This window comes from Anomalospiza imberbis, chromosome 1, assembly GCF_031753505.1.
Source record: "Anomalospiza imberbis isolate Cuckoo-Finch-1a 21T00152 chromosome 1, ASM3175350v1, whole genome shotgun sequence".
Classification (NCBI taxonomy): domain Eukaryota; kingdom Metazoa; phylum Chordata; class Aves; order Passeriformes; family Viduidae; genus Anomalospiza; species Anomalospiza imberbis.
This window is the reverse complement of record NC_089681.1, coordinates 72,111,166-72,134,190: the sequence shown is the minus strand read 5'-3', so window position 1 is coordinate 72,134,190 and position 23,025 is coordinate 72,111,166. Positions and strand designations below refer to the sequence as shown.

Here is a 23,025-nt window from a genome sequence, read left to right as displayed (position 1 = left end):
GGGGCGCTGGGTCCGGCCGCCGGGCGAGGCGCGCAGCTGCCGCGCCGCAAACTTGGTGGGAGCGAGCGGAGCACGGGCGGCTCGGCGGGGCTGCGGCCATGGCGGCGTGAGGCGGGGAGCGGGCATCAGCGCGGCGGCGGAGCCCCCGCCCGGCCGCGGCGAGCTGCCCACGGCGCCTCCAGGTAACCCCTGCCGGCCCCTCTTCTCTCCTCGCCGCAGCGGCGCTTTGGGAGCGCCGCGGGCATTGCGCGTTCCCGGCCGCCCTGTCCGTGAACGGGGCCGCCTCCCTGATCCTCCAGTGGCTGCGCCCCGGTGTCCGCCGGGCGCCCCGGGGGGCTCCGGGGCCAGGCGGGCTGGGGTCCGGGCGGGAGCGACGCAGGGTGCCGGCAGGGGGAGCCGGCAGCGAGGCGGAGCGCCGCTGCCGCTGTGCTCCGGTGCCCGGGAGCGCTGCCGGCTCTCGGAGCCCGTCTCGGGCATTGCCCGGCCCCACCCCCGAAAGTCCACCGAGCCTTTCAGAACGGGCGGGCGTTCTCCCCATAGACGGTGCTGTTTACTCGGGACCAGAAAAAACAGACGGACAGGGAGCCGCATCTCCAGAGGGGCCGGAACCTGGACCGCGGGTGCTCCGCGCCGTGGGACCCCCGCGCCTCGCTTGCCCTCGGAGTCGCGCCCGCGGGAGCGCGTTTTCGCCCAGGAGAGTGAGGTGCGTTGCTGTCGCTGAGCCCCGGCTGCGGAGAGGCAGCCGATGGCTCGGGAACGTTTCGGAGGGTTTTGTCACACTTCAGCAAGTGAAGTTTGCTCAGGCTCATCTTCTGGTGAGAGAAGTGGCGTGAAAGGCACCGTCAGTTGTCTGAGAAACGTGGGTCTTCAGTGGGATGTTCGTGTAGTACGATTTGAAACCCCGATGTGCTTTTATTCTCGTTGTTTTATTTAACTGCACTATCTTCGGTCTGTGGCGTGACTGTATTTCGGCACTTTCTGAGTTGGGGAGTTAGTTTACCATTCCACAACGATGCAGATGGAAACACCTCAGTCAATTGTATCCTTCTGTGAGGATTGTTTACCAGATAAATGACAACTATTAGGGTTTGTTGTATCATTCCAGATGCTGAGTCTGCATTGCAGATTGACACAACGATAATCTGCCCGGGATTATTCCTGGGGGAGCAGCTGGACTGGAGGGGGCTGTCAGTGCATCTGCTCCCTCAGTAAACAGGACTATTGGCAGGAGAGGTCTGTGCATATAGGAGCACGCAGCCTTGTGAAGATGGTTAGAATTTGCAAGATTATAGCTGTGAAAAACATTCTAAAACTAAAACATGGTGTTAAAGTTATAGTGATAGCATGTTCCAGGAGCCTTAAGGTAGTGCATCTGAAGGTTTTACTTTCTGAACGCTGACTAACCACTCTTGGTTTGAATTTTGATGTAAAAGCCTGATATGATGCTAACCCAGCTAGAGTGATGTAGAGTAGATTTTTTTCACGTAGTGGAAATTGCACTCAAATCTTATTTCTAGGAGTTTGAGCATCTCCTGATTGTTATATAAGGCTGATTCAGTTCAGTAAAGTTTGACTTAGAATTGTTGAACTTGTTCATGCCATATATGTAACACATAGTCAATCAAAAGTGTATTTCTGCCTTGAAAGGCTGAGTTATGGCCTCTGCTACTTTGCTTAGTAGAGTGAAAGATGTTGGTAGATTTCTGGATTTTGTGCTGTGTTCCCACCTTCCTCTCCAGCAGGTACCAATAATATAACTTTATTACATTTACTAATGAATTCATCTCATTTTCTCATTTTAATGCTGAACAGCTGTGTGGAGTCCTGCTGAGAGCTAAGGTTTTGCTCTGGAGTGTGGCAGTTTTCTTCTCTGTTCTTTTGAACTAAGTAGTGTAAACACTGGCTTCTGAGTTGTACTGCTTATTCCTTGGGATGTTGTTACAGATTTGTTTTGGTTGACAAACCTGAAGGCATTAATATCTGAAGTGTCTCATTTCTTTTAATCTTTAACTAGTGCTGTTTTCATAAAATACTTACAGGTAGTAGGAGTGCCTGTGCACTTTGTAATGATCCATAAACATGGTTGTAGCAGGTTTGTTGTACTCATTTCCTGCTGGGCAGAGATGCAGAGGGTGGTAACTGTATTGCTGCTGTTTTCAGAAGAAAGAGTTTTGTGGTCGTTTGTTTTTCACTTTCTTTTCCCCCAGCTACTTAGTGAAACCACGTGGATACTGACTTCTGTTGATATAGTCTTTTACAAATACAGGATTTTCAGTGAATGAAGTTCATTACTTTTCAGGGAGTAGCTGTACACTACAATCTGTGAACTACAGAAATACAACATAATTATCCTGCAAATGTTGGCTTTGGTGTTAGAGGTTGCATGCAGGAATTCAGCCAAGGGAGCAGCTAAGCTCCTGGGGTGAGCAGGAGCAGAGAGACCCGTCTCTGCCCTCTGGTCTGCAACAGCTTTATCAGCAGTGTTGGCTGGGTCTGATTTCTGTGCTGTGGGACACGTAAGTGGATTGCTGGTACTGCTATCAGTTGATAGTAGGTGTGTACTACCAGTACTATCTGTTGATAGTGGGGAGGAGGGTGTGTGAAATCTGGTACTGTGCTACTTCATTTAAAGCAGTATCTAGTAATTGGTTAGTATGTTGTGATGATGGACTTCTGAATAGCAGTGAAATATGATTTAGCTTTAGATTTAACATCTGGTTTATAAAATTTTGATATGCTCTTGATGTTTGGTAATGTCTGTTCTGAAGTTACTATGGCTCCTGAGATGAATTGCTATTGCTATGGCCGTAATTATAGGAAGCAGCACCGAGGAGCTTCTCCTTTTCAGTAGCATCATTTTATGGAAATGTTTAATGGGCATTCTTGTTAATGCAGAGTTCTCCAAATTATTGTTAATCAGTCTGTTTCTCTCTATTATCATCCTTTTATCCTCTCTGGCACGTGTTTGCATTTCGATTTGGAAACAGTGTTAAGTTACAGCCTATATGTTCGTTCTCTCCTAATGTGTTTTGCAAAACTGTAGCTGCTTCCAAAGAACGAGTTCTTGTGGTTTTTTTTTTTTTTTTTAATTCTATTTTTGTCAAACACTAGAAACATTTTTCAAACTGACCCTTTTGAGGTATGTTTGCCAGCTATTGGCGGTAGGCTGGATTTAATTTCCAGGCTGCAGCATTGCAGCTGTGACCCGTGAAAGGCAGGTGGCACTCTGCTATCTGCAGTTCTTACAGACACCTGGGGAGTGCCACAGCCCGAGTTGTGCACTTCAGGTATGGTTTTCTGTTAAATCTGTGTTTGCTAAAACGGCAAATTGTTTTTTAAAAAAAAACCGGTTGGGGCTGTTTTTTTTTTAGTTTTCCTTATAAATATGTCCTATGATTTCTTTAGGAAATTTGCCAGTTTGTATCTAACTATAGCACATTTGCTTAACATTTGTCAGGAAGGTAGCAAATGTAAACCAAAGTAAAGATCCCCAAACTGCAGTCTAATTAGCATCCTCTTGATTTTTTTCTGGAATGTATATTCCAAAGTATGAAGCACTCAAATCTTTTGTCATTTAGTGGATTTTTTCATGCATCTATTCTCAAATTTGTGTTTTCCCACGGGCATTTTGATGCAATCCAATTATCTGCTGTGTAGTATCAACTTTTTATCTGCATACATAAATATATTAATAAAATTAATCTGGTCGGGGAGATTGATTTTGGAAGAAATTTCCTGGTGTCCCAGTATATATTAGAAAGTCAGGCAACTCACAAGAAAGCTGGTGTTTGTCAATGATAGTAGCAGAAGACTGGGGTTGATACTTAGTCTGCACTGAGGCCTTTGCAATGAAACTCTTGAGTTTAACTCAACTGTTGAAACTTATCTTTTCAAATATTATCTTTTCTTTGTCAACAGTTTGAATGACTTGTTCAGAAAGTTTAAATGCTGTGTAGCATGTTAGCCGTGCTATAATTTCCAGACTTACCTTCAATTAGCTTATCTGTTACGAAATTTCTTGCATGATAGACGTATAATACAGCTTTTCATTCCTTCTCCACTTTTTAAAATCAGGATGTATCATTGAGCTCCAGTATACCTTAGAATTGTTGGGTCTTAATTTCTGATAGAACTGGTCAATCTTTTAATGGTTACCGACCTCAGTAGTAGAGATTAGTTTTGTTTGGGGGATGTTGATTGAGCAGCTCTGAATCTTTGGCATGTACTGATTTTTTTAATCCCTTGCTAGATGAATAGCAACATGCATCCATTTTGCAGTGTTTGTTTAATTTAGGAGAAGCTCAGAGAAATTATAACTTTGAAAATACTGAAATGCAGACTTTTACTTTGCTCTCTTTCTCATACAAGGATATGTTCTTAGGCATTACTAAATATATGTGATGAATGAATTAGAGCACATGTGATTGCAGGATTGGCTTATAATGTGAATTGGGTGTGCTGAAGAAATGGGCTGTACTGTGATTTCCCCACTTCTTTTCCCCACCTCTCTCAACATTTCAAAATTGAGCTGCTGTCTTTTGTGCTATTGTCCTTCTGTGAATTGCTAGGCTAGTTGGAAGCCCAGAATGCTATTGAAATGTGCTTTCTTGTTAGACTTAGGTTTAACTGGGAATCAGGAATGCTTAATATAAGGTTAACTATAAGGTCTCTGTAGCTAAGGAGAGAATGTTTTAATAATTTGAGGCCCTGTTCTTCTGACCCACAGTAATCTTATTGCTGAATCAGTAATTTCTGTTACTGGTGAACTCTACAAAGGCATGAGAATAAGTATTTGTTTGTAGTTTTAAAAGTTATTAGGCAGTTGTTCTTCACTGTGTTTTCTTCAGCATACAGTCTCTTCAGAAATTCCTGTTGCCTTTTTCTTTCACTGTTTGTACATGTTTTTTTCACTGTGTCATTTTAGTGACCTGCTTTCACTGGAAACCCATAAACATTTGCATTGGCAAATGTTTTGAAAGGCTCCCCGGGAGCATGGCTGAAATTACCTTCTTGTGGGAGAAAATGTATGGGATGAAACTATTTCTGTTGACTTTGTCTGATAGTGAAATCACCAAGTACTTGAAGAAAAACTCCTGGCCTTGCCAATTACAGGAAAACAGGTTATGTGTATTGCTTTGTCTCTCTCAATGTCTGGCAGAGTTTTAGGGGTTCTTTACTGAGTTGTAGTCAAAGCTGAAGACTGGAAAGAAATTATCCACAGTCATTGGGCTGTTATGTTACTTAACATGAGTTCAGTTGCTGATGGTCTCTTCTCTTGATGGTCTCACTTGCTTTCTCATTCTGAACTTGCAATAGCGATATATGGTTGTTAGTTTTTGTCATATAAACTGTGTGTGTGTAGTCCAAATTCTAGCTTCTTCTCATGCTCCAGTGCATGCTTTTCCTTGTTGCTTTTTAAAACTAAGCAATGATAATGAAATATCTAGAAGACAGTATGTACACAAAATTGTTACTAGTGCCAGATGCTATATTACCCAGTGCTGCAAAACGGGACTCCTAGCTTAGGCAAAAGATGGGATTTCAGCTTTGGATAGTTTTCTGATAGTGCTCTTCAAGGTCTATCAGCCTGGGGTAGCCAAGAGCCCGATGACTCCGATGATCCTCATCAGTAGCTCTGATGCAGAAGCTGCTAAAGATGATGTTGGTACTGTTGTTGTTGTCTGTTGTGCTTATTTTCTGACCCTGTAAATCTATGTACTGTTCTCACTTGATAAAATACTTTAGAAAAACCCAACCAAGCAGAGAACCCCCTTAATTCCTGTCCACTGTTAACAACTTCTCTTTGTGACCAGAACACCATGGTATGCTGTGATTCCCAAAGGCAGGCCGATATAGATGGAGGATGCTGTGCCATCAGAGAGTCAGAGAGTGCTGTTGTAGTTTGTTCTCCTTGGAAATTTTGGGACTGTGTCAGACCGTTGCCTGCTGGGTCCTTTTAGTTGTGCCAGCATAGCTATTCATGTGGAACCACAGTGTAAACAGTATTGTGGAACTGATCCTCTTAACACTTTGCCTTTGAAGTACCCATGGCCACCAATCCCAGTAAGGCCCACAGGCACTGGTCTCAGTGTAACTGCAGGTGGTTGCTATTGTCAGGTGAGGAAGGAGTGGAGGATTGTGTGTGCAGAATAAAATTCTTATTGGTACCTCAAATAGCAATGAAATGTGGAGGATTTTGCCTCAGTGTTTTAGAGTGCATCCAGACAGCTTTTTTTTTATATCAGCCCTATAACAGGCAGCAAGCTGTCTTGTGGAGACTGCAAATGGACTGAGGCATAGCTGCATGCCTGTCTTCAATAACAGTCTAAACTTGCCTCCTGAGGAGTGAGGTACCTGAGCAGCAACACCTCATTGCACTGCCCTTGAGTGTGTCAGAAGTGAGGAAATTCAGGGTAATAGCCTGTTAAATACTGAAGTTCAGTCTTCCGGACCTTATCTGCCAGACCTTACTCTACTGAAAAATGGTAATGGGTTCTGATACATGCTGTTGGAATTGATAGTAGAAAGCCACAAAGCCCTTCTACATTTATGTGCCAGGAGCATGAGTTCATGTGTACAGTTCTAGAGACATGCAAGTTGGTGTTTATGGGAAGAAAACTTCTCTTGATGTATATGGGTAGAAGTCTGAAAATGCTGCTACCCTGGACTCTCGAGACTTGTCTAACTGATGTTATTCTGTTGTCTTAGTTAGAGTTTACAGACTTTCTTGAATTGTCCAAGAAATTTGCTGGATTTTCCAGTTTATCTTCTGTTGCTTTCCTAAGCACATAGTGTCAGACTCTTTGCCTAAGCATTAGCTGCATCTTTAATATAGAAGGCAACCCAGAAAAGCCTGGGCATTGTCCTTAAATGGTCGGTTACAAAAAAAAAAAGTGTAACTATCAACAACAGCAAAAAGAGATCTGGGCTCTAGAGCTGAATTGCTGTTCTTTTTACCATTGTTGTCTATTATTTTAAATTAAATTCATTATCTGGGTGGGGGAACTTGATTTTTTTCCTCCAGTAGTCTTTCTTTAAGCGAGTTTGCGAGTAGCTTTGATTAGAAAATTCCATTTTTGCTCACTTATCTGTAACTGTCAGGGGAGATTGTTTTGCACATTAATTGAATCTGAAGGCCGACGAGATCAGTATCAAATTTTGAAGAAAAATAATCGTGAAATAGAGTAAACAATTCTGATATTTAACTTGAGTCTTTATATTTTTCTCTCAAACCCACAATCATAAAGTGGTCTTAAAATAACTTGAGCAAGCATGTTATTTTTCTTAGAGTACCCCTATGAACTCATTGCTGGCAATGGCTATCTGCCTCTTGGGAAAAAGACACGTTAGTCTTTTTATAGGATGACTGTTGAGAAAGCTTGTCCTTCAGCTTCACTTGTAAAGCTGCTGTGTTGTAATTGTTTCTTTTTACCAAAAGGCTAAAAAAAAGAATTAATTTGCTGCAGAGACATATCACTAATATTTTAATAAGGGGAAATGTAAGACTTGTTTAACTGGAAATAAAGTTAACTCCAAACTCCATTTGCTTGTGAGGAAAAAATAAGGTGCTTAACTTACCTTTCAGATTTATTATGAACTCTGTATAAACCAGATCTGATTTATAATTGCATGTGTTTGTTTATTTTTGGGATTTAGCATTTCCTTTAAAAAAATTTAAACAAGAGTTTTGGGATTTTTTTTTCCTGGTACTCTCATCAACTTTGATCTTTTTATAAGCCCCAAATTTCTAACAGTGCCAACACTGAAAATTTTGGAAACAGCATGCAAAATAACTGGAGCAGTTGACACCAGGCCTGTTCCCAGCTCTGTGCATACACTTTATCTGTCGCTGTTCTCTAGATCTAGTCTAGAGAACCTGAATACAGATAAAACCTGAGGATCTAGAAATTTCTGGTTTTAACTAACAGCTTTAGTTTGCTTCTTGCCAAGTTGGTTGCTTTTCTTCTCTTGCCCCTTTCTACATTGTGAAAAGTGTTGCTTTATGATGTCTGGGTACCTTGTCTCCTTGAGTATTTGGGGACTAAAACTTTCTAACCTTTGTAAGAGATTTTGCATGTGTTGAATGTTCTTGCTTCCACATAAAAACTTATTTTCTACTAATTAATCTTCATTTGAAGAATAGTGTTTCTGTGTTTGTATTAATATCTGTAGATAGTTGATAATTGGAATGATCAGTCTTTGAAAAAAATTGTCTGTCCTTGAATACCATTCATTGTGTCTTTTAGGTGCTTTAATGCCACCTTTCATCTCAAAACATTAAGAAGAGAAAAAACCTCAACTTTTGGCTTTATAATAGCATCTGTTTTTACTTCCATAATTATATTACTTGTTCTAAGAACATTAACATTGTGTGAACTGGAGTGCTTACAGGAGCCTTACTTTTATGACTAAGTGGTAAGAATTTGAGTTAACAAGACTTAGTATTATATTGTTCAGGTTTACATGTCATATTGTGACTGAAATTGTGAATTTGGAATTGCTCTGTCAGGCAGTTGACTAGGAAGAAAGTGATGAGCAGAAGACAATCTCTTCAGCTTTAGCAATGACAACTGGTGGTTTCTTCTGAAATGTTTCATTTGGCTTCTTTTTGCCACAGCTGTTCCCAAGATTCACCATATAAACAGCATTCGGGCTTGTAACTGTAGTTTTTATGTTGCAACCTGTGATATATGTAAAATTTTTTTAAGAAAGAATGTTCATTGATACTTCATCTTTCTATACTTTTAAGCCTAATCAACAAGAAGGGAGATGTAATCCATGAAACAGAGAGCAGCTAACAAGCAAGCTCTAAGTGATGTCCAGGTGTTAGAAGAACAAATTACTTGTTGGTGCAATTGCCTTGTTTAGGTTTAGGGCTGAACATGCTGCAGTGATCTCAGACCTAGGGGGAGGTTAACAAAGCTTGGGAAGATGGATGTCCACCATTGATAGTGGACACACAGAATGCAGAAATTAAGGGCCACGAAGGCATCTGTCAGAACTGCCAAGAATCCAACAAAGCCAACTAACTCAGCATCTGTGCTGAAATCAGCTTTGTCTGGGTAAAGGGTAATTCTGGCAGGGGCAGATTGTGGCCACAAACTCACAGACTGCTGACCCAAGAAACCCTGCAACTCAAAATAAGAGAAGCACTGAGCATGGGATTAATTAACATGGGAAGCAAGACAATTCTCTTAATTAATAAGAGAACTATGTAACTTGTAGCCAATGAACACTAATTCCTTTGTTTGCTAAAATATATAAATAGTAAAAAGTTTTGGTAGTTGGCATGCTTGATTTGTGTAGTATCACTGAGCACCCAGGCTTGTGCAACTCTAAAATAAAAAAGCAGTATCTCCCTTGAGTGTGTAATTATTGGCTTGTTGCACACTGGGTAATGAATCCAATTTTTCTGGACAACACTTGCATGTTGGTTCCAGGAATTCGTCAACAGAGAAAGTTGTTGCATCAATTTTCCATTATCCAGTTTTTCTGGGGGTATACCCAGGTGCTCAAAAATGAATGGAAGTGTAGCATCCTTGCCCCAGGGCGTCTATGGATGGAATTGGTTTTGTCTGGCAAGATCACTCCCAGTGCATTCCACTGCAGCTCAGCATGGGAAGTGAAGGATGCAAGTCAATATGCAGAATCACTGAAATGGTAAGATACTTCTCATACTTCTGGCAGTAATATTTTCATACTTGCAGTCCTGTGGAAAAGATTTTGTAGACTCTGTATTTAAATATCATCTGTGAACTATGTTTTCTTTAAACCTTCTTTACTCAAAGTTCTACTTCAGTAAGTCCTGAAAGATTTACTGCTAACTCTTGCCAAGTTTCTAATGTTTCCAGACCTGTTGGAATGAGTCCAGAGGATAGCAGAGTTGGAACACCTCTCCTGTGAGGACTGACTAAGAGGGTTGGAGCTGTTCAGCCCGGAGAAGAGAAGGCTCTGGGGAGACCGTGTGGCACCTCACAATACCTAAAAGGGGCCTACAAGAAAACTGAAGAGGGACTCTACAAGGACATGTAGTGACTGGACAAGAGAGAATGGCCTTAAGCTAAAGGCGAGCAGATTTAGATTAGATATTAGGAAGAAATTCTGTACTGTAAGTGAGGATGCTGAGGCACTGGACCAGATTGCCCAGAGAGGTTGTGAACTCCCAGTCTCTGGAGGTTTTCAAGACCAGTCTGGATGAGGCTCTGAGTAACCTGGTCTAGTGGAAGCTTCCTTGGCCATGGCAGGTGGTTTGGGACTAGGTGATCTATCTGAAAGGAGGTTGTAGCAAGGAAGAGGTTGGCCTTTTGTCCTAGGCAACTAGCAATGGGACAAGAGGAAATGGCCTCAGGATGGGCCAGGGGAAGTTCAGGTCAGACATCAGGAAGAATTTCGTCACTGAAAGGGTGGTTAAGCATCAGAATGGGCTGTCCAGGGAAGTGGTGGAGTTACATTTTCTGAAAGTGTTCAAGATGGGACTGGATGTAGCACTTAGTGCTGTGTTTAGTGGATAGGGGGTGTTCCATCAAACGTTGGAGTAAATGACCTTGGAGGTATTTTCCAATCTTAATGATTCTATGATTTTTAAGGTCCCTTCCAAATCTAATCATTCCATGATTTAATGATTCTGATGTCTTCTGTAGTGTGGCATAAAGCAAGATGGAGACACAAGCTAATTGCCTTCCTCTGGCATTTCTGTTACAGGCAGCTGCCTGTAACCTGTAGGTCACATGTTCTGTTCACTCAAGGTTCTGATCCATCAAGGGAAAAGGAAGTATAACACATATCTGAAGTAAAACTACAGTGTTGATAGTTACTTTAGTAATGTGTGACAAATGTATATGAATTAAATGAATAATGTGCTAGACAGAACTCATTTGAGCAATAATTTCTGTGTAGAAATTGTTGGATGGGGCTCAGTGACCAAAATTATTCTAGCAAGGTTACTGGTTCATAGTAATGTTGCCTCCTTACAGTAAAACTTATCTATAATTTAAAAGATTCATATTAATAGTAAAATATATCTGTGATACTTGTAATTTTCTAAAGAACTCCTTGCAAACAGAATTACTCTATGAATGGTGAAAATTAACCTTACCTTACAGTTCTTCAACATATTTGTAGGGGTGCTTGCTTAGGGGTAGACGTTTTATTTCCCTCTCCACACACATGCATTCACCACAGTTTTGCAGTCTGTTCTAGTTTGTCAAGCAGTGACACAGGCTAGATAATAGATAATAATATCTTCTTTTCTATAGTCAAATTGCTGCTGTAGTATCCCACAAAGTAATAGTGGGAGGAGAGAGAGGCCTTTCTGCTGGGAAGAACTTATCAACTTCAGTCCAGTGGTTAGTGCACAAAATTGTTCTGAAGACAAAAGTGAATTGAAACAGAGATCAGGACACTGTTCTGATAGTTGATAGTTCTATTTTGAGCTCTGAAGAGCTCATCTCTTTGAAGAACAAAGAAATATTGGTATCAAATATTGACTGTGTAATATCCAAAATTCATAAACTTAACTTTATTCTGGCAAGCTGGACTGCAGGGATAAATGCAGCAACCTTTGCTGTAGAGTGAAAAAAGTTAATAACAGAAATGTCATTTGGATTAATCGTTCATGATTAGTGGGATCTTTTAAAGGCAGGTGTGATTAAGTGATTTAACTGGATTCAGAAAATATAATTGAATCAGAAGAATTTTTGTAAATTATAAAGTTATGTTAATTTAGATGAACCAGAAATGTGGACAGGCTAATTGGACTACTCTAATGTACATAGACACTTTAGATTTTAATATACTTTTCTGAAAGCTGATGAACACTTTGTAAGTGCAAATGTTTCTCCATAGTTTGCCTCTGATTTGATGGTATATCTTGCCATGCTCTTACTGCAGGCTGTGATTAAGTGTCTGTGTTCTGTAAGATTTAAGTGCAGTTGTTATGTTTTAATTTCTAAATTCTTCAGGTTCTGCTGCCTCGAACTGCAGCTGTAGTTCTGAAAGTGGCATCAGTAGGTCCTAATATAGTAATTCAGTTAATGTGCAGTGGTATGTTGCTTTTGTAGGGTTCTTAATTAAACATTAGGTTGCTTAATGTTAATGAAGAGGGGTGGAATATTGAGGGTTGACATTTAGCACTACTTCATTAAAAAATTGGAAATAAAAGTTCTACACTACTTGTCATCTCCATTTTAGATTAGCAATGCTAATAAAAAGAGCTCTTATGCTCTGTTGAGTTCCTTTTTGCTGTATGTACTTTTTAAGGCAAAGCCAAATCAGAATATCCCTTGCTTTACTGTTAGTAATTTGGCTCAGCTGTTCTAGAGCTAGATCTGTCCTGTGCAGGATAATGCCTAAGGTGTAAGGCAGGCTGGGGCACTCCTGCATTCTGCTTCTGGGTTAAATGTGTGTAAATGTATTAATGAACAAATAGTTCTCTAGCAGTGCTGGTGTAGTTAGCTGATCCTTCTCTGCCTAATCCATCAATAGTAATAACTTGCTGTGAATTTTGTAACTAGGTGGAATTACTCTTCTCTGCTTTCACTCTGCAGTGAGTCAGCCAAGATGGTGTCCTAGCAGGGGAAATTGTGTCTGTGAGCGAGCTGAAGGCTACCATCAGGAGGTTGCCAAATGTCCTGTTAGCGCTGTCACATCCAAGACATGCAGGTCACCTTTCCTGCATTCCTGTACCCCAGGCTGAGTGTACTGCTGTTACTGAACTCTGAGCAAGCAGGGGGCTTGGGCTGGCAGGAGCCTGCTGGCACTCACAGAGCTGTCAGTTTTTTTCCTGCTGCTTTGTGTCCTGAAGCTCAGGACAAAGAAGGGCAGCTGCTGGTGTGAAGGTGGGTGGGGGCTTTTCAAGGAGCAAAGATAATGATGTAGGTGGTGGGCAAGAGGGAATAAACAGCTGGTAGAAATAACAGGTGGGATAGGATGTTTTGGGTGAGTGGGAATAGAAGGCTTCAGAGGAAACCAGAGCCTGTGTGCCGTAGGAGAACAATGTGGTGGGAGCTAGCAGATGGGCAACTGCAAAACTGTGAAAACCTTTCTCCCTTCTCTCCAGCACTGCACACCTGGCACCCCGCTGGGGGCACGGTGTTACCCTCTTAGTCTCGCCCTGACTGCTACAGCATCAGACTCCTTTTGGACTGGATCAAAAACCAGAGTGCCAACTAACCATATCCACTGCTGCTGCACTGCTTTTCTAAAGTGCTTAGAGGTATACAATTAGCTAATGAATGCTTTAACACAGAGTTTCTCACACACATAACTGCGTGAAACTTGATGGCCATGTTAATCTAAATAATTGGCGGGCAGGAGGAGTTGCTATATAATAGGAACTACAGAAAGCAAATTCCAAGTTGGAAAACTGGGTCAGGCTAATTGAACTAATGTCACCAGCTCTGAGGGTGGACACTGCTCTCATTTGCATGTTGAAGGTCTGTGGATCTACAGGGCTTTCAGCTGTTCTCCAGGTAAGAACTTCCATGTACCTTGTTTGTTATTTGTTTTGTGTTTCTTTTGTGAATGATTATCTGCTTTGCAGTAGAAGTCTAACGTGGGTCCTATATATGTGTTATGGAAATAAAGAAGTTAGTTTTTCAAACTTATAAAATGCATCCTGGTTTGTGGAACCCAAAAGAGATCAGCAAAACCATCACATAAATTAAAGCACGCACTCAGTGTGAAATAACAACTTTATTTTCTATCTTGGACAGAGGTCTTTGGTTTAGTGTGGCTACTTCATAACCCAGACTCTTTACTCTCCCCCTTTTATTTCTGAAAAAAAATAAAAATGTACTGTTTTTTACCAAAGCAATCAAAAAGCCAGTCTTTTCATTTGTCTGAGAACTTATGATCATCAGAAGAGCTGTGAAGTATTAATGCTTAGTTTGGTGTGTACACATTGAAACAGGTTGGAAAATCATGATGGACTTCTGCCTGAGTTCTGTTTATTGTGGCGAATATGGAACACAAAATATTTGCCTAAATTATCTGTAATACTAGGTGTACTCTGAGATGATAGTAAAAAATTCAATACAGATTCTTTATTCCACTGTCAGCACATCCAGACTTTCCTTTTTTCCCCTGTGTCTTTAAATATCTTCTTGAAAAGCTTTTAAAGGTAGTTTTATTAGCCTAACATAGTGCAGATGTTGCTAGCTTGAGAAATAAGTCACAATGACTTGTAGTATTGTGTCAAAAATATAATTTAGAGGCTTAGAATGAGGGGAGCAATTAATGAACAGTCTTCACTACAAACAAATGTCAGAGGCTCCTCCAGGGCTATGCTGCTTCTGTGCCATATTTATTAATTGCTCTTTTGAGCAAAGTTGGTGTTGATGAGTGGGTTTAATTAAGTATACCTGAGAAAATCCACAAAAACAGATCTGAAGTACTGGAATGAAAGATTTGCATTTGATTTAATAAATAAAGACCTTTTCATTCTCAGGGGGGTTTATGCTTCATGTAACTGTTTCTGGCTGACATTTCTCCCTAACTGCTGTGTTGTCCTCACTGGAGAGTGGCAGACATGTCTTATGGTTTGCTTCAGGATGCATGCCAAATACCATGCCCATATTTAAGTCTCTATTATTAAATATGTATTAAATCTGTCATAATGGAAGATATCTCTTAGAACACTCTCACCCTACCTGTTGAAAAATGGCAGGAGAGGGGAGAAGCAGAAGTAGAAAGATAGAAATCTTAAACTGCTAAAGCTCATTCCAAACTTGCTGACCCTATAACACTGTTAAAAATACCCCCTTGGGAAAAAATCTCTGTATTCATATGTAAAAAAAAAAAAATCATATGGAAAAAGAAAATCTGGAATTTTTCAATGTACTTCATGGCTCACAGGTCTAAATTGAAACTTGATGTGTTGTGGCCCCCAGAATCCATGTTAGTATGTGAAATACAGTAATACATGTGTCAGCATAGGTTTTTTTGTTATATTTTTGGTTCTATTTTGACATGTGGGAGAGTCTGCCTAGAAGGAGAAGGCTACTCTATCTTTTTTCTGTGCATTGAAATGAAAATTGCAATAATATATATAAAAAATACTATTATTTTGTGTTTTGATGAGATGGTTCAGGGGGAGGAGAACCGTTTTTAGTTATACTGCTTTTAGGTATTTGTTTTGGTTTTATTTGTACATTCTCTTGTGTAAAGTCAATCAGAATGTGAAGAACAGTTTGGTGAAAGTACTTGTAATTTGCAGTTTTGAGCCAAGTGGTAACTGGAAGCTTTAATAGCCTTTCAGTACCACTTCAGAAATGGAGATGTGCCATTGGACAGACATGTCAGAACTTAGTAAAAATAGCATAACCTACAGTGGGCATTCATCCAGGAATCTAAATTTAGCATTGTATCCTGGATATAGCACTGCAGGTGGTCACAAGCACTAAATTGTATTCAGCACCCTCTGTTATTCAAGCAGGTCTCAACATACTTATTTTAAACATTTTATGGTTTTATGCAAGGTTACCTTACTGCTCTTGCTGTGGTTCTTTATATGGCATCAAAATGTGAATGTTTCATAGCAATTAAAACAAAGCCTTAGCCAGAGATGTTTAGTGTCGTGGTTCTGCGTGAATGAAAGTCAGTGGCACAATTCCAGCTGACTTCAGCTGGGAGTATCAGTAGATCCTGACTTCTTTCTGATAATACATATAGACACACAGCCAGCTGGCAGGTTTGAGTGTGATTTTATTTCATGTTATTCTCTTTTGCTTGTAGCATTCCAGTAGAGTTTGGCCAAATAAGCTTGAAGCAAAGTTCTACCCATGCATTAGGGGAATGTATAGCTTGAAGAGAAATAGAGCTCGGGTATTATGGTTTGATTAATTACTTGATGAGTGTTGTATGGGGAAAGTCTGTACTGACAGTTTCTTTCCATTATTCTGCCCTCTTTTTCCTGTTTCTGGAACAATAGCAGGACATAGGATTTTTAATAACTGTGGGCAGCAGGTTTCTTTAAAACCCACTGGAATGACTTGTAGAAATAAGATAATTTTCTTATGACATAATTATGGAGTACAGGTGTTAGCTACTGTGTTTGTTTTCAGATGGGGAAGCAAGAGCATATGTTTCTCACTCTCTCTGTAGATGACTGTATGTGTGTGGGCAGGGTGCAGGAGAGACAACAGAACTCTGTGTATGTAAATATTCTCCTAGAGGACAAACACCTAGGAAAAAGATGGTTTCCTTTATTTTTTATGTTTTAAATATGTGTGATCATAATTTTTAAATTCAGAGTGTATTACTTAATATTTTGGAGGCTATAAATAGACTTCTGACTTTTTAACAATATCTGTAAGTAAGGTGAGAGACTGCTGCTTCACATTTTCAGATTCATCTGCAGAGCTTTATTGCCTGGGTCACAGGTTTTTTTTTACAGCAATTCCTTGTCATATTGAATACTTGTGAGTATTCAAACAGCTTCTTGGGTGGTAAAATAAATTATTCATTCTTAATTTAGATGATATCTGTTATTTTCATTACTTTCACTTGTAAGAGTTTAGGTAATACTGCGATGAAGAGGCTGGATTTTTAGGTGTAATATTCATGACTAGAGTAAAGAGAAAGCCATTCATGTGTATTGAAGGGGACATAATGAGTACAGTGGGTAAGACAGAAGTGTAATTTCTCCAAAGATTCGTAGCAGAAGCTTATTCTGTTTATTTGCCGTAGTAGACTAGTGGCAGGCTTCAAAACAGTGATAAGATTGAGCAGTACTTGTGCTTTAAAAAAGCTCACAGGGAAAACCCCCACACATATAAAATGTTTAATAAAGGTAATTGTAAGTGATTGCAAATGCATCATGTCTTTATGGAAATGGAAGTGCTCAGTAAACCTAAACCCAGTGGCCTAAGCAAGTTTGCTTTTTTAATTATCTTTGCTATTGTAGGAACAATAAGTAAAAAAAAAAAAAAAAAAATCAGGAAGAGAAGTAAGCTTTTGCCCACCAAAATAAACCTGGCAATAATGGGTCTGTAGTGTGGTGTGGTGTCACAAGGATCTCTGCTTCTTATTTGCACCTTGGAGGAACAAATATTACAGCCATGAAAGTGAATGGTGTTACAAGGGCAGCAGCCACAATGAAACTAAGTGCATTAGCTAGAAGCAGAAATGAGTTCTGTGGATCTGGTTTACTTTCTAAGTGAAATTGATGTGTGTGGGTAAGTGCAAGCAGCAAAAAGAACCATCTAAGAAAATATTCAGTACAGGATGAATTTTGGGAAAACTGAATGCTGTGTCATGAGATCTAATGAAGTTGTAGTTATTTTCTAAGCATGATACCTATTATAAAGGCACATAAATAACAGATTGAAAAAAATATGGGCCTATAATGCCTTTCTCCTGTCTAAGGAAGGAACTAATATGTGGAAGCCTTTAAAACCTTTTGTAAAGGAGTTCAGACTTCTACAGTGGAATGTGCTGTATGGGTAAATAGGTTAATTATATCCAAATTCAGTGAACTTATTTAAAAATAATTTAAAAAACTGAGCACTAATAAGCTTCTAATACTCTGATAAAGAAAAAATCCCATGCTGTTCTAGTATTAACCTGGACAACAACATGAACAGTTAAAAAATACATTTAAGATAATAAAAAGAAAGACTGGAGAAACCAATATTGTTCTAAATTCTTCTGTGTTCTAAGATTTAGGGAAAAAAAATTTTAAAAAGGCAACAGCACTTTTTTCCCCTTCTCTGAAAATGACCATTTTAATGCTTATTTCAACTCCAGCAGTTGTGCTGGCCTAGATGGGGGCTAGTGAAAAGAAAACTCTTGAAGGCTGAGCTTTTTCATGGACTCTGCTTCCCCCTCGGCTTCTGTGCTTCTCAGTAAATGGACGATGTGGAGGCAAAGCGTTTTTAATTAATCTCTCTGAACAGCCACGTCTGTGGCTTAGATGGTTCATCTCTTTTCATAAGAAGGATTTAAGCTTCACAGAAGTAAATTATTCCCATATTGTTGTGAGTTTTTACACTAATTTTAGACAAAGATGCTTTAGATGTGGAGAAGAAAGTTCTCCATCTTGTTTAGATGACAACTGGAGACTTGCATGAGAAGTAGAAAATGCGACTAGTTCTTTATGATACGACATTTTAGGACAGATTGACAAACAGCTTGAATGACATTTGAAATATGAGATGTAAGAACTCACTGCCTTTGCTGTATGTAAACATTGCTGGGAGAAAAGCAAGCTTTTATTTAAAAAAGAAAAATGATGAGGGAGAGAAGAGCAAGTTATGCCTTAAGCTCTTTCCTTGTATGATTAACACCTGGACTGTCTTCAGAAAATGACATGTCTTTCTGCTTTTATAATTTCAGAATGGTTATTGACTGAGCAGTAGGGGGCTTTTTTTCTTTATTGGTGCCTTACTGAGTTCTTTGCAGCCTCCTGACTCTGTCAGGAAGCTAAAATTGCAATTTTAGCTATCAGACATAGAAATCATTAACAACATTTATTGACTTCTAAACAGTCCTCTGTTATCTCGATGCTGTCAGATCACCTTTGCCCACTTTCTACAAAACATAATTGAAAACAATGAAATTTCTCAACTTTTGTGGACAGGTTACAGACTGGAGAAGATTTTTATCTGAGAAGACATCATTCAGGATGAAGCTATAAGAAGCTGCATGTGCTAGCGGTAAGAACAGCTTTAACAAAGAAATCTCAACAAAAAACCCCGTGTGCCTTTTCTGCTTTGTCCTTTGCATTAAACTATGGGATGTTTGGCAGAGGTCAAATAAGAAAGTTGTAGTGGAAGTGACACAGAAATCCATGCTGACAACAGATTTCTAGATTTCAGTATCTGTAGCTTCCTTGCATAGCTCAGTTCAGTTTTACAGTAACAATTAATGCTCTGGTTTTGATTCTTTAGGTTTAATTTATGTATGAAGCTCCTTTAAAATAATAGGGTAGATAGCATTGCAACTGCTTCAGGTGAGGAAATGAGTGAGAGTAAATAGATGCAGCTTTAAAATAGTCATATTTATTGAAGAGCATTCTCCATGAGGAGCAATAATAACCTGTCAACTAAGAAATGAAGAAAGGGTAAAGAGAAGATAATTTAAATTAAAAAGCAAAGACATATTTTAATAGACCAGAAAGTAGGACACAAAACTTAAAAGCTAAAAAGGTAGCATTCTCTAAAAATGTAAATTCTTTTTTAAAACATTAGCAAGTCAACATATTTCTCTTATATTTCACTTTGTATTTGGAACTAAAGCTACACCAGATACATCTTGCTGGAAATATGTGATTATTTTTAATTAGAACCTTGCAAGTTTTGTTGCATATTAAGTACAACAGAGGAGTTAGTAAATTGATATATGAGAATGTTAGAAATAAGGTAAAAAGTAACCTGGATGGTTGCAGTTGTTACATACTGACTTTGACAGTCTGGGTACTGTAAGTTCTCCCGTGTTTTGGATTACATGTGAAAATTGGGAGTGGTGACAAAAATCTGCTTTCTAATGCTATATAATAATATCAGTTGGAGCAAGACTTTGGCCTTTTTGATATGGATTATATCTGTTCTGAGGATGACATGGCTGGAACCTTTTCCCCTCCTCCCCCCCAAATCACATGCTGATAAAGAAAATAAAATACTAACCCTGTTTGCTAAGCTTTGTTTCTTTTTGTCACTTTTGTGTGCTTTTCATCTCATAGATTGTCCCTCCTCTGTAAATTTACCAGACAGTAACATCTTCTACATAGAAGTCCTGTACCATGAGACACTGGGAGCTTAAAATGCTCATCAGATATATGTGAACTGTATTATTTGTCCTGATCTGGAATCTGTCTTTATTATTATACTCTTTGAATGCTGAATGTGTCATACTGTCAAAGGAAAATAATTCTCTCTGCCATCCATTGCGTTTTGTTCAATTTAAGCAGGTTTCACGAAGCTCCTGTCAGGTTGCAGTGCTATGGCTTTGTGTAGATTAAGTACTAAAAATTGTGTGAGAAGGATAAAAGAAAGGTTGAGAGGAGTGGTCAGGAAGTAGCGGGGTGTTAGGAGATGGGTTTGGAGTGAGTTGAGAGTGAAGAGGCTGATCAGGATGCGTGGGAAATGGATACGTTGTTCTCAGACATAGATGCGGAAGGCTGGTATCAATTTGTTGGGAGGAATGTGATGAAAAATGAGACTCTGATAACTGTTTGAAGGTTTGAAAGCAATCTTTGATGTATTGTGAAATATGTGTCCAGTGACATTTTCTAAAACCAAAGATAGCAATGCTGTCAGCTCCACTTTAGATGAAGTCTTGTAATTTTTTAATGTTGCTACTCTGTGAATAACAGAAAGTAACACTTCTGCTAAGCAGTAGAAGTGTTGAGGCTGTGGGCTGCATGGGGAAGGTGCTTGAGCTGTGCTGTAAAGCGGCACCTGAGGCTGTGGTGTGGCACAGGAAGCCGTCTCACAGCCGCTGCTGCAGCCAGCTGTCAGGGGCCAGGACCAGTGTGGGACTTCATGCAGAGCTGGTGGTGTTAGCACCGTAAATAGCTCTGGGGCACCATCCTGTTGCATCACTTCAAAAAGAATTGAAGTGGTCATCAGGCCATGCCCACAGTGGGTACTCCCTCCAGTACTCCTCGGGCAGAAGTTTGCCTTCAGCTTTGCCAAAGTAAAATCACTGGGTTCTCCCTGTGATTTCTGAGGTAGTTGTCTCTGTCACTAAATGTGTGTGGAGCACAAAGGTAGCCATATACTCACAGGTATTGTGAACTCAAATTCACTGCCAGAACAGTGAATTCCAATCATTATGGGGTACCTGACGTTTAAATGAAGAAACAAAATGCCTCAGCCTTGATAATTCAACTTGCTGCGTTCATATTCATCATTTTGGTTGTACAAGGGAGGGAAGGAAGACTTGCCCTGACATGAAGTGCCAGGCTCAGCTGGACACCAAACTGCAGCAGGTGTTCTCGAGGGATGAGGGACTTGCAATTTGCAGGAAGCCTGCTTGGGAGGAGTAGAGCGCTGTCTGCTTTTGAACAGCAAATTTGCAAATACTTGCTGAAACTTTTGCCCGGTGACTGTAGTTGCTGTTGGCGTCTTTGAAACATACAGAAGCTTGCTTGCTGTACTGTGGTGATTATAAAATATTAATTTCGTTACGCACCAAAATCCATAATGAAAGTCCCTAATGAAAGGTTGACCATTTTCTGCTACTGTTAATTTCTAAACCTTTTTTTTTTTTTTGCAAATGTAATTGCTGCTATGATTACAGAATGCCAAATTGAGTTTGGGGACATACTCAATATTCTTTTACCACTAGTCTAGTCAAATAATTTTTAATGAGACAAAGAGGTCGTTGAACACCCAAATTGGTTTGTTTACTTCAGTAGCTTAACTGCATTAAAATCAAAGAGCTTTCATGGGCAGGGGGTAATCTGTGTCATTGCTGGACGCCATTAATCACCCCCTCGACTGAGTGCAACACTTTTGAAAAGTGACTTATGGATGATTGAATAACTTTACTCTCTACACCATTAATGGTTCCCAGCAGGCTGCTAGCATGCAATCACAAACATCTGTGCATTTGAAAGTTTCCACTTCCCCAAACAGACACATATTTTACAAAGGAAAAAAGAAGGGGGAAAAAAGAGGAGAATTCATTTTTGCGTAAGTGGTCTTTTGGAAAAAGGGCTAACAGAAAATGTTCATGCTTTAACTCCTGTAAATTATAGTATCATCTGAGTTTACCTTGAGATTTTTATGCTCTTAATGGCACTAGAAGAATTTTTTTGTGTTAATTTGTTTTTATTGTTTTTACTCCATAGGGTCTTTCTGACATTTGATATCCAGAAGTGAAAGAAAATGTGTCCTGCTTGATTAGTAACTCATGAATGTTTTTGTTTTAACTGTGTTTAAAGTAAATGTAGCCACTTACCCCTAGACACTGCCGTGTGCACGTTACTTATTCAAAGCTGATTTCTCTTTTGGAAACCAACTTAACGGAACAGAGAATAAAAATCCTTTCTCCAGGCAGTCTGCTACTTCTAAAGTGGTCTTTCAGATAAGCATTTAATTACTCGGGAAAAGAGTACTGGGCATTGGCTGTGTTTCCTTTCTACACAGTGTCACTGTGGTTCCTCACCCCAGCTGACCCAGGTGGGTGCTGCATAGCTGTTGTGACCATCACAGAATCACTGAGTGAAGGTTGCTTGGGACTGGAACAGATTGTCCAATCAACCACTCACGTTCAAACTGTGTTTGTTTTTATTTAGCCTCTTCTAGCACATTTTACAGACTTAGCTCACCTTTTTACTTTTGAGGACTTCCAGTACTTGTCTAACATATCCTGTAGAGTATTAATCCAATGCTAACATATTAAAAGCATGAGATCGATGGTGCTGTTTCACAATTCACTTTTCACTGTTCTTGCAGTGGCAGTGAAAAGACCTCACCTAAGAGGACTTGATAGGTAGAAAAAAAAAAAGGATGACCCAAAGGAAATAAGAAGAAGGAAGGATGCCTCCTTTATTGGTCAAAGATAATTGGTTCTGTACTAAATATGCGTTTTAAGTTATCTATGGGTGAGGATATGACAGGATTAATCAATTTCATGAAGCAGTGAAAATTTACTGTGTAATTGAAAGGTGAAAGGTTTGCATCCATTAATCAGATTGGTACTGAGGTAAGATAAAGATAGCCTTGAGTTAGAAGTCTAAAAATTAATAATGAAAAGGAAAGTGAGATGATTTGTGTGTGTTCCCTAACAGCTATGCAGAATGGGACTCCTAGGGAAGTGTCTGTTACTCCAGAGTGTGTTATAACCAAAAGTTTATGTATAGTGGGAGAATAGGACACCTGAAGCTTCTTTTAAGTACCTCTTTGACAAAGCTAATTATGATTTTAGAAGACTGGGCATCTTTGCCTATTCCAGCATTGCTACTACGAGTGGGAAATGTTAGATGGATCCAGAGTTCCCACTTGGCTATCAAGCGGGGAGGCAGATTTTTCATGCTGTCTCACATAACTTGTCCAGCTTCTTAGATGATGCATCCTGTAA

General features: G+C 39.7%; 1 protein-coding gene across 4 annotated transcripts in view; it reads left to right on the top strand.

Moving 5' to 3' along the window:
- The first annotated feature begins 74 nt into the window (after positions 1-74).
- SEMA5A (semaphorin 5A) overlaps positions 75-23,025 on the top strand; it is a 312,741-nt gene continuing 289,790 nt past the window's right edge. The window contains exons 1-2 of one of the 4 annotated variants that reach the window (XM_068196491.1): positions 75-182; positions 18,578-18,653. The gene's annotated coding sequence lies outside the window, so the exon portion shown is untranslated. Of the gene's footprint in view, positions 183-555; positions 704-18,577; positions 18,654-23,025 lie in introns of those variants that run through there. The other 3 variants (XM_068196480.1, XM_068196502.1, XM_068196513.1) reach the window with 3 other exon arrangements.